This window comes from Chelonia mydas, chromosome 2 (assembly GCF_015237465.2).
Source record: "Chelonia mydas isolate rCheMyd1 chromosome 2, rCheMyd1.pri.v2, whole genome shotgun sequence".
NCBI classification, from domain to species: Eukaryota; Metazoa; Chordata; order Testudines; family Cheloniidae; genus Chelonia; species Chelonia mydas.
The window spans coordinates 1,570,457-1,582,895 of record NC_057850.1 but is presented as its reverse complement, the minus strand read 5'-3'; the positions used below and the strand labels follow the sequence as shown (position 1 = coordinate 1,582,895).

General features: G+C 44.6%; 1 protein-coding gene across 6 annotated transcripts in view; it reads right to left on the bottom strand.

Moving 5' to 3' along the window:
• LOC114021092 (sphingomyelin phosphodiesterase 5) overlaps positions 1-12,439 on the bottom strand; it is a 40,959-nt gene that overhangs the window by 17,614 nt on the left and 10,906 nt on the right. For 3 of the 6 annotated variants that reach the window (XM_043538911.1, XM_043538910.1, XM_043538912.1), the window contains one exon: positions 1,310-1,353. The exons of the other annotated variants lie outside the window; for them this stretch is intronic. The gene's annotated coding sequence lies outside the window, so the exon portion shown is untranslated. The remainder of the gene's footprint in view (positions 1-1,309; positions 1,354-12,439) is intronic. 6 annotated transcript variants of the gene reach the window in all.

Genomic DNA, 12,439 nt, shown 5'->3' with positions numbered 1-12,439 from the left:
CATTATAAAGAGGGGTTTCAAAGGGGGATGGGCTGTTGCCAGCAGGAGAGTGAATTTGTATGTGTGTGGGGGGGGGGGGGGGGAAGGGTGAGAAAACCTGGATTTGTGCTGGAAATGGCTCTACTTGAGGATCACTTTAGATAAGCTGTTGCCAGCGGGGGAGTGAGGTGGGAGGAAGTTTTGTTTCATGGTCTCTGTGTGTATATAATGTCTTCTGCAGTTTCCACGATATGCTATGCATCCGATGAAGTGAGCTGTAGCTCACGAAAGCTCATGCTCAAATAAACTGGTTAGTCTCTAAGGTGCCACAAGTACTCCTTTTCTTTTTACGAATACAGACTAACACGGCTGTTACTCTGAAACCACTTATTTCTATTTGCCAGAACTCTCCATGAATAACTTTTGGCAACCCCCAGGCCATTGCTGCTTTTCGTTGCTTCCCTGTGTTGTGTAACATCATTCCGCCTTTCCACTCTCCCCTCAGAGTAGTTTGATCCCAATTAAACTCCATATATTTCTTCCATCCTGTAATTCATTGATTCCATATATGAGGGTTTTTGAACCATTCAAAAGGCCATTGCCCATTACTTAACAGGTTAACATTCTCTCTGTGTATTGTATCCCATAAGTTTGCATCTGTACACATTGTGTTGCTTGTACAGTTTTATTGCCAATCTCAGACACACCAAACAGATTTACATTTAGAGACGTTTTCAAGGCTTAGGCTTGTTTCAGTTGGAGTTCCACACTTCTTATTCCTTGTTCCGATAATGCTTGTGCCTGTGTAGCCCCCAAAATCTTACCCAAAGCTGACATTTTCCCTTGTAACGTCTCAGTATCAAACGAGTTTAAAACTCCGGCTCCAGCACCAACACTGCCTATGACCTATTCCTCTGCACCTCTCTTATTTTGTACAGTCCCATCTCCCCATTGGTGTCACGCTTGTAATAGAGCCCAGGCATATGGTCCACACTCCGGATGTTGTGCACTTATGTTTACTTGCACTCCTTCCAACCAGATTGTTTGATCCACAAAAGTTGGGGCTTTGATTACTTCTCCTCTCCTATATGCGTGCTCGTCTGACACGATTCTTGGTGCAGTCTTGTTGACTAGTGTCTGATTAATAAACGTAAAAAACCCGACCACATCCCCGAAAATATATTCCCCCAAATATTCGAAAAACATAAAAGCCAAAAACCATATTTCCACCCTTTTTGAATTATGAGGATCCTCAATATTGAAGCCATGGCCCTTATTCCACTGGAATAATGTCCGATGCTTCCAGCCATATTATTCTAAATACGCTCACCTTGTCTATCTTTGCTCAAGCGCTGGCATTCGTTTTTTTTCTTCCTAAAATATAATGCACACATCACAATTCTTCTACTAAGCACAAAATGCAAAACAAAGGAAGCATAAGCAATAAACCAGTTACAAAAATTGTAGCACCGTATCCACACTCCAAATCCAAGGTCTGTACAGGATAATCTCCAGCACAATTGGGCATTCCTTTCCCTCTGTAAAATAAACTAAAAGAAAAAGAAAGGAACATTATTTAATCTTTAGGCCATAACTTTAATTGTGATGTGTGGACCCACTTTCCCTTTCCCCCCTCATTAATCTGCACTACAGGCGGTGAAATTTTATTCATGATGGAAAATTGTCCAACCCAGTTAGACTCCAGGACATGATTTTTCGATGTTAATTTCAAATACATTACTCTATCTCAGATTTTCTGTAATTTACTGTCCTGAGCCACATGAGAATTCACATAGTCTCTGGCTTTTTCAATGGCGTCAGTCAGTTTAAATTCCATTTTCTTAAGTTCTATTGGTAACTCCCTTGCCCATTGGGTAACTGATACCTCTTCTTCTTCTGGGTGCAGTAACGGGCTTCACAATCTCACAGGCCTTCCGAAGAGGTTTGATCCCAATTAAACTCCGTATATTTCTTCCATCCTGTAATTCGTTGATTCCATATATGAGGATTTTTGAACCATTCCAAAGGCCATTGCCCATTACTTAACAGGTTAATAGGGTAAGGCTGGTAGGCAGGACCCCATCCATCACGACGCTGGATGGCTGCCAATCACTGGCAACTTAGCATCCCAATCTTTGCCAGTTTCTTGCACTGCTTTGCGTAAAGCTTGTTTAATAGTTTGATGAATCCATTCCACTGTCCCTGACGATTGAGGACGATAGGGAATATGTAGTTGTTGTTTTATTCCTAAGGCTTTTAATAAACTTTTAATTAGTCCTCCTACAAAATGTGGCCCATTATCTGAATCAATTACTTTTGGAGTTCCACATCTACTGAACACTACTTCCCACAACTTTTTGGCAGTGGTCTCCGCAGTATGATTTCTGGTGGGAATTGCCTCCACCCTCCCAGAAAAGGAGTCTACTATCACTAATGAATACTGATTCCCACTTTGGGTCTTAGGCAATTTATCAATATAATCAACCTGTATTCTACTCCATGGCCCCACAATTCTTTGGTGCAACAAGGGTCCTGAATTCGGTGGTCTGTTCCCAGCTGCTGCACACCTTATGCAATTTTTAACAAAGTTTTCTTTGTCCTCTTGCACCTTAGGCCATATTCCAATTTGTTTTACTTTAAAGAGAGTATTCTCTATTCCTTGGTGGGCCACAGAGTGACACAGGTTAATAATCTCTTCTCTTTGAAGTTTCAGAGTAACAGCCATGTTAGTCTGTATTCGCAAAAAGAAAAGGAGGACTTGTGGCACCTTAGAGACTAACCAATTTATTTGAGCATAAGCTTTCCACAGTATGCATCCGATGAAGTGAGCTGTAGCTCACAAAAGCTCATGCTCAAATAAATTGGTTAGTCTCTAAGGTGCCACAAGTACTCCTTTTCTTCTTTGAAGTTTGTCAGGTACCCACTTTACCTCTCTTGTTTTCTTATTCACCGCATAGCCGCCTTGTATATTCCAGTTTCCCCATCTTTCCTCAGGTTTAACCTCCTGTTTTATGGCTTGAGCTCTAGTAACTACCATAACTCCCTTTGCTGCTAATTTTGTTAAAGAATCCGCTTTAACATTCCAATAGTTGTCATTCCCTTCTCGCTTTTGATGACCTTTAATATGTCTTACTCTTAATTTTCCTGGGTCTTTTTTCAACCAATCATAGATAGATTTCCAATCCCCCTTTTGGACAAATTTTTTTCCCTCAGCTGTTTCCCAATGATTCTTTTTCCAAATCCCAATCCGGTATAACAGTCCTTGTAGCACAAAGTCTGAATCCATATAGACATAAAGACAGCCTGCTACATTATTCTTCTGTTTAAGCAGATCGCTAAGAGCTCTGACCTCTGCTCCCTGAGCTGAAGTCATACTGCTAGAACCAGAAATAGTTTCCCCATCAATTTGTACAGCCGCATATCCCATATATTTCATAGAGTTCTCATGGTATGAATGACCACTTGTAAACCAAACCTCTTTTTCTCTGAGGCTTAACACTTCATCTGCTGGGCACAGGCGCTGACTCTGGGGCTGGAGCACCCACGGGGAAAAATTGGTGGGTGCTCTGCACCCACGGGCAGCCAAGCTCCCCGTCCCGCCCCCCCAGCTCACTTCCACCTCCACCTCCTCCCCTGAGCACGCCGCGTCCTCGCTTCTCCTCCCAGGCTTGCTGCCACGAAACAGCTGTTTCACAGCTTAACAATCTGTGGGAGGGATGGGGGAGGAGCAGGAACACGGCGCACTCAAGGGAAGAGGCGGGGAAGAAGCGGGGCTAGGGCGGAGATTTGGGGAAGGGGTCCAATAGGAGCAGGGAGGGGGTGGAGTTGGGGCGGAAACTTTGGGGAAGGGGTTGGAATGGGGGTGGGGCAGAGGTGGAGTTGGGGCATGGGGCACGAGCACCCACCAGTGCCAAGAGAAGTTGGCACCTATGCTACCGGGGGTGCTTATTCAACTAACTTCAGTTCGGTTTCTGGAAGTGGGCATTCATGCTCCTCTCCTTCCATCAGGAGGGCATACGGTAACATGCTTGCTTGCTTGTTATTCTCATAAGTAACATCTCTGCTAGTTAACATCAAGGTCCATTGGGCCATCCTGGTATTTGTTACGCCTTCCCCTGCAGTTTTCCTGGTAAAATATACTTCAGGGGAGAGCGAGGTGTTTGTATGATAATAGCGGCTGGGCCAGCAGTCAAAGCAAAAGTTTCAGTGGCCCACACAGCAGCTAAACATTCTCCTTCACAGATCCCAAACTGCTGCTCCATAGGGGCTAATCTTCTAGACTCATATGTGACCGCGATTAATTTCCTGTCCATTTCCTGCATCAGTATCGCAGCTAGACTCTGTTAGGTTGCTGCCAACTTAATCACAAACAGCTTGTTTATCTCTGGGAATGTCAATCCTGGAGCTTGCATCAAGGCTTGTTTTAAATTACAAAAAGCTTTTTCTTGTTCAGGCCCCCACTCCCATTCTACTTTCTTTTTTAGTAAACGCCACAAGGATCCAGTTATAATGACAAAATTCCAGGTGTGTTTCCTTAAATAGTTAAACCCTCCTAACATCACCCTCAACGCATGAGAATCCTCTGGCCTTGGTAAATTCATTAATGATTTCACCTTTTGTTGACCTACCTGAATTCCTTGCTCCCCTAGGGTCATAGAATCATAGAATCTCAGGGTTGGAAGAGAACTCAGGAGGTTCCAGCCCCCAAATAGTTCTCACTCCTCTGCACCGATTGGGCTTTCTCTTTATTAGCCTTGAAACCCGTTTCCTGGATGAGTCTCTAGACTTTTTTAGTCCGCTCAGTCACCTCCTCTTCAGCGTCCCCCAACACTAAGATGTCGTCTACCTACGAGGTGACATTCTCCCGATCCTCTTTGGACAATTGATCCAGCATTCACCCCACTTGTTGCTGTGCAATAGCCGGAGAGCGATGTTGTCCCTGGTGAATTCTTTTAAATAAGTTCTGTTGTCCCTTAAAAGTAAATGCAAAGCGGGCCCAAGAATCGGGATGCAATGGGATGGTGAAAAAACAATTGGCCAAATCTATGACAGAGAACCATTTAGGGGCCCCCTGTGTTCTTGCCATTACTTGAGGTAGATCTGCTACTACTGGGGCCGTGGGGGGGTAGCTTTATTAATTTGTCTAAAATCCACTGTCAATCTCCAATCTCCTGAGGCTTTTAATACGGGCCAAATTGGGCTATTGTATGCGGAATTCCCCTTTTCAATCACTCCCTGTTCTAGTGATTCAATTATTTTCTCAATTCCCACCTCTGCTTGCACAGGATATTTATATTGTCTCTGCGGTGGCACTTCATCCCGCACGATTTTAACACACGCTTTGATTTTACCACATTCTGCTTTATTCTTAATCCATACATCGGGAAACTCCTTTACCCACATCCTGATGATCCAGTATAATCTCCTCCACCGCTTCTACAGCACATATTCTTGGAATGTGCCCTGATGTCAGGACGCTCGCCGTCCAGCCAGCCACACGCCACAGAACTCCATTCGTTAAATCCAAAACTAACCCATTTTTCTTCAAAACAGGAGTCCCCGATATTACTGGCTCAGCCGTCTGATCTATCTGAAGCATTTGTTCTTTACAACAAAAATCCCCCGCTCTCTCTCTGGGTATAGCTACTTCTCCTGAATGACACATTTTTCCTGTCCCTCCTTCCCCAATAAAGGAGGCTGCTGTAATAATCTCTGACACATATTGAGTCAAATCACAACAAGAACAAATCGTGTCAAACCAGCCTGAGAGCTGAGAGGGAAGAAGGAGGATCCTGGGAACTACAGGCCAGTCAGCCTCACCTCAGTCCCCGGAAAAATCATGGAGCAGGTCCTCAAGGAATCAATCCTGAAGCACTTACACGAGAGGAAAGTTATCAGGAACAGTCAGCGTGGATTCACCAAGGGAAGGTCATGCCTGACTAATCTAATCACCTTCTATGATGAGATTACTGATTCTGTGGATGAAGGGAAAGCAGTGGATGTATTGTTTCTTGACTTTAGCAAAGCTTTTGACACGGTCTCCCACAGTATTCTTGTCAGCAAGTTAAAGAAGTATGGGCTGGATGAATGCACTATAAGGTGGGTAGAAAGTTGGCTAGATTGTCGGGCTCAACGGGTAGTGATCAATGGCTCCATGTCTAGTTGGCAGCCGGTGTCAAGTGGAGTGCCCCAGGGGTCGGTCCTGGGGCCGGTTTTGTTCAATATCTTCATAAATGATCTGGAGGATGGTGTGGATTGCACTCTCAGCAAATTTGCGGATGATACTAAACTGGGAGGAGTGGTAGATACGCTGGAGGGCAGGGATAGGATACAGAGGGACCTAGACAAATTGGAGGATTGGGCCAAAAGAAACCTGATGCGGTTCAATAAGGATAAGTGCAGGGTCCTGCACTTAGGACGGAAGAACCCAATGCACAGCTACAGACTAGGGACCGAATGGCTCGGCAGCAGTTCTGCGGAAAAGGACCTAGGGGTTACAGTGGACGAGAAGCTGGATATGAGTCAGCAGTGTGCCCTTGTTGCCAAGAAGGCCAATGGCATTTTGGGATGTATAAGTAGGGGCATAGCGAGCAGGTCGAGGGATGTGATCGTTCCCCTCTATTCGACATTGGTGAGGCCTCATCTGGAGTACTGTGTCCAGTTTTGGGCCCCACACTACAAGAAGGATGTGGATAAATTGGAGAGAGTCCAGTGAAGGGCAACAAAAATGATTAGGGGTCTGGAACACATGACTTATGAGGAGAGGCTGAGGGAACTGGGATTGTTTAGTCTGCAGAAGAGAAGAATGAGGGGGGATTTGATAGCTGCTTTCAACTACCTGAATGGTGGTTCCAGAGAGGATGGTTCTAGACTATTTTCAGTGGTAGAAGAGGACAGGACAAGGAGTAATGGTCTCAAGTTGCAGTGGGGGAGGTTTAGGTTGGATATTAGGAAAAACTTTTTCACTAGGAGGGTGGTGAAACACTGGAATGCGTTACCTAGGGAGGTGGTAGAATCTCCTTCCTTGGAAGTTTTTAAGGTCAGGCTTGACAAAGCCTTGGCTGGGATGATTTGATTGGAGATTGGTCCTGCTTTGAGCAGGGGGTTGGACTAGATGACCTCCTGAGGTCCCTTCCAACCCTGATATTCTGTGATTCTATGATTCTATGATTCTATGACAGGGCAACAAGCCTTGTGGATAAGGGGAAGCGGTAGATGTGGTATATCTTGACTTTAGTGAGGCTTTTGATACTGTCTCGCATGACCTTCTCAAACACAAACTAGGGAAATGCAACCTAGATGGAGTTACTATAAGGTGGGTGCATAACTGGTTGGAAAATCCTTCCCAGAGAGGAGTTATCAGTGGTTCACAGTCATGCTGGAAGGGCATAACGAGTGGGGTCCCACAGGGATTGGTTCTGGTCTGGGTCTGTTCCATATCTTCATCAATGATTTCGATAATGGCATAGAGAGTACACTTATAAAGTTAGTGGACGATACCAAGCTGGGAGGGGTTGCAAGTGCTTTGGAAGACAGGATTAAAATTCAAAATGATCTGGGGCAAATTGGAGAAATGGTCTGAAGTAAATAGGATGAAATTCAATAAGGACAAATGCAAAGTACTTCACTTAGGAAGGAGCAATCAGTTGCACACATACAAAATGGGAAATGACTGCCTAGGAAGGAGTGTTGTCAGACGCTACCGGTGTGGTGCTTTGCTCTGTTTAATGATACAGCTAAGGGTAGCCTAGAATTCCTCCTTACCTGTAAGGGGTTAAGAAGCTCAAATAACCTGGTTGGCGCCTGACCAAAAGGACCAATGGGGAAAGAAGATACTTTCAAATCTTCGGGGGTGGGGGGGGGAAAGCTTTGTTTGTGCTCTGTGTTGTGTGTTCTCTGGGGAAGCAGAGAAGCATCAGGTCAGAAAACTCCTTCTCCTAAAATCATCCTAAAATGAGTCTCAATACTGCAAAAAGAGTAAATAAATAAGGCAAGGCATGTTAGATTATCTTTTGTTTTTAGCTTGTGAATTTTTCCTATGCTTAGAGGGAGGTTTATCCCTGTTTTTTATAACTTTAAAGTTTTGCCTAGAGGGGAATCCTCTGTTTTGAATCTGATTACCCTGTAAAGTTACCTTCCACCCTGATTTTACAGAGGTGCTTCTTTTATTTTTTTTTCTTTATAATAAAGTTCTGTTTTTTAAGAATCTGGTTTACCTATTTGGTTGGTAGATTATTCTCAAGCCTCCCCAGGAAAGCGGGTGAAGGGGTTGGGGGGGATATTTTAGGGAACAGGAACTCCAAGTGGTCCTTTTCCTGAATCTTTGTCTAACTCACTTGGTGGTGGCAGCAGTACCCATCCAAGGACACGAAAGGATTTGTGCCTTGGGGAAGTTTTTAACCTAAGCTGGTAGAAATAAGCTTAGGGGGGTCTTTCATGTGGGTCCCCCCATCTGTACCCTAGAGTTCAGAGTGGGGAGGGAACCTTGACAAATGTTGATAGCAGGCAGCTGCATACGTGTGTTTGAATAACAAATAAAAAAACCCCATAAAAAACAAAACAAAACTATGATTAATAAAAGAGAATTATTTTTGTTTGCAATTGCATTATTTGTTGAGGCAGAAATATATGTACATATATTTGTAACTGAAATCTTTTGAACTTTGCACAAAAAAATTGGTGTTAATAATACTATGATTATACCCCAACCATGATCTTAAAATAGTGTGATACCACATCTACATATATTTTTAAAGGGTATAAAATTAATTTTTGTTGCAACAAAATAAAAATAATAAAAAATAGTTACATGACACACATACACATAACATACAACTGTGATGGACAGGGGCTGGGGCGGATTGACCTGGGGATGTCACAGGGGAGTTTTATTGGGACTGTCTGCAATGGGGATGGGATAGCAGGGGTGACTTCACTTGAGGGACGATACCTGAGCCTGTCACCTGAGCCAGGAGGGGGGTGGGGCCAGGTGACACCTTCTGCCCGGGAAATTGGACAAAGGCTGGAGGAGGAGCCGGGGGGTGGCTGGGGGAGACGGCTGGAAGGGGTTTCAGTTTGGAGCAGTCTGGGGAAACAGAGGGAGCCCCAAGGCTGGGGTCTAAGCTCCCTGCCCCCAGAGGGACCTGACTGAGGGGTCCTGTTTGTACCTACAAGCTCTGTCTGGACTGTGTTCCTGTTGTCTAATAAACCTTCCGTTTTACTGGCTGGCTGAGAGTCACGGGGAATCGCAGGAAGAGGGGGGTGCAGGGCCCTGACTCCCGCACACTCCGTGACAAAAACATACATGACACACAGGACTAACTTACAATGAAAAACAAATGGCTCCAGAATTCTATTTATAACTATACATAATAAGGCAAACAAAAATACAAAATAAACAAAAGGGTTAAACATTTAAATAGGGAAGTTATTACCTTGTTATTTAAAACTTTTAATAAAAAATGATAAAATTCATATAATTATTTGCAAAATTTGTTGTATTAATTTAGTAACTCAAGGCATTTTGCATTACTTTATATTTAACATTATTTTAAAACTTTTCTCTATGGAAATAAGAAAAGCTCATGTTTTAAATATTAGTGAGTGGTTAGAACTAGAAACAGAGTGTGCATTTTTGTTGCTTGGCAACCATATCTTCAAGAAAGTTAGGAATAATTTTAGTTGTTGCATTCCTGAAGGTTAAAATAATTAATTTACTGGATTTACATAAAGTAAAGTTTTTATCTTGTTTTCTTTTTGTTTCTTGTTTTGTTCTGTTTTTAATTGCTTTATTTTTTGGAGGTTTCCATAAAAACGATAACTTTTAACTTTTAAAACAAAGAGAGAGCCAAAGTGAGGAGAGGTGGGGGGGGGCGGGGGAGAAGAGCAACCTAGGAAGTTAGCGAGACCTGAGCCAGGAGAGATCAACTCTGAAGGTACAAGCAGCAGCTGCATCCGAGAGTGCTAAAGGAGTTGGCGGATGTGATTGCAGAGCCATTGGCCATTATCTTTGAAAATTCATGGTGATCCGGGGAAGTCCCGGACAACTGGAAAAAGGCTAATGTAGTGCCCATCTTTAAAAAAGGGAGGAAGGAGGATCCTGGGAACTACAGGCCAGTCAGCCTCACCTCAGTCCCTGGAAAAATCATGGAGCAGGTCCTCAAGGAATCAATTCTGAAGCACTTAGAGGAGAGGGAAGTGATCAGGAACAGTCAGCATGGATTCACCAAGGGCAAGTCATGCCTGACTAATCTAATTGCCTTCTATGACGAGATAACTGGCTCTGTGGATGAAGGGAAAGCAGTGGACATGTTGTTCCTTGACTTTAGCAAAGCTTTTGACACGGTCTCCCACAGTATTCTTGCCAGCAAGTGAAAGAAGTATGGGCTGGATGAATGGACTATAAGGTGGATAGAAAGCTGGCTAGATTGTCGGGCTCAACGGGTAGTGATCAATGGCTCCATGTCTAGTTGGCAGCCGGTATCAAGTGGAGTGGCCCAAGGGTCGGTCCTGGGGCCGGTTTTGTTCAATATCTTCATAAATGATCTGGAGGATGGTGTGGATTGCACCCTCAGCAAGTTTGCAGATGACACTAAACTGGGAGGTGAGGTAGATATGCTGGAGGGTAGGGATAGGATACAGAGGGACCTAGACAAATTGGAGGATTGGGCCAAAAGAAATCTGATGGGGTTCAACAAGGACAAGTGCAGAGTCCTGCACTTAGGACGGAAGAATCCCATGCACCGCTACAGACTAGGGACCGAATGGCTCGGCAGCAGTTCTGCAGAAAAGGACCTAGGGGTTACAGTGGACGAGAAGCTGGATAGGAGTCAACAGTGTTCCCTTGTTGCCAAGAAGGCCAATGGCATTTTGGGCTGTATAAGTAGGGGCATTGCCGGCAGATTGAGGGACGTGATCGTTCCCCTCTATTCGACATTGGTGAGGCCTCATCTGGAGTACTGTGTCCAGTTTTGGGCCCCACACTACAAGAAGGATGTGGAAAAATTGGAAAGAGTCCAGCGGAGGGCAACAAAAATGATGAGGGGACTGGAACACATGACTTATGAGGAGAGGCTGAGGGAACTGGGGATGTTTAGTCTTCAGAAGAGAAGAATGAGGTGGGATTTGATAGCTGCTTTCAACTACCTGAAAGGGGGTTCCCAAGAGGATGGCTCTAGACTGTTCTCCGTGGTAGAAGAGGACAGAACAAGGAGTAATGGTCTCAAGTTGCAGTGGGGGAGGTTTAGGTTGGATATTAGGAAAAACTTTTTCACCAGGAAGGTGGTAAAACACTGGAATGCGTTAGCTAGGGAGGTGGTGGAATCTCTTTCCCTAGAAGTTTTTAAGGTCAGGCTTGACAAAGCCCTGGCTGGGATGATTTGATTGGGGATTGGTCCTGCTTTGAGCAGGGGGTTGGACTAGATGACCTCCTGAGGTCCCTTCCAACCCTGATATTCTATGATTCTATGATTCTATGACCAGTCTCTCCCCCTGGAAATGGGTCCTGAGGCATGGGAGACGGTAACTAGAGTAAGGTGGGATTCAAATGGGAGGCCTAGGACAAGTCTCATTGTGGGAGATAATGGCCCCAAAGATGCCCTATTGGATAGCGGGGCTGGTGTGAATATTGTGAATAGAACCGTAGGACTGGCAGGGCCTCGAGAGGTCGTCTAGTCCAGTTCCCTGCACTCACGGCAGGACTAAGGATTCTCTAGCCCATCCCTGACAGGGGTCTGTCCAACCTGCTCTTAAACTTCCCAAGGATGGAGACCCCACAACCCCCCCGGGCAATTTATTCCAGAGCTTATCCACCCTGACAGTTAGGCAGTTTTTCCTAATGTCCAACCTAAACTGCCCTTGCTGCAATTTTAAGCCCATTGCTTCTTGTCCTAGCCTCAGAGGTTAAGGAAAACAATTTTTCTCCCTCCTCCTTGTAACAACCTTTTATATACTTGAAAACTATGTCATGTCCCCCTCAGTCTTCTCTTCTGCAGCCTAAAGAATCCCCATTTTTTCCATCTTTCCTCATAGCTCATGTTTTCTAGTCCTTTCATCATTTTTGTCGCTCTTCTCTGGACTTTCTCCAATTTGTCCACATCTTTCCTGATATATGGCGCCCAGAACTGGACACAATCCTCCAGTTGAGGCCTAATCAGCGTGGAGTAGAGCTGAAGAATTACTTCTCGTCTCTTGCTTATACACTCCTGCTAATACAGCCCAGAATGATGTTCGCTCTTTTTGCAATAGCGTTACAGGGTTGACTCATATTTAGCTTGTGATCCACTATGACCCCCAGATCCCTTTCCGCAGGACTCCTTGTAGTAAGATGAGGCCCTGAAACATAAACCCTTGGTATCAGAGCCCCGGGATGAGGCCTGAGGCCTGAGCTAGAGTAATGGTCAAGACTTTGCTGCCATAAAGCAAAGTTAAGCTGTGAGCCAGAGGCAGGCCCTGCTCACAG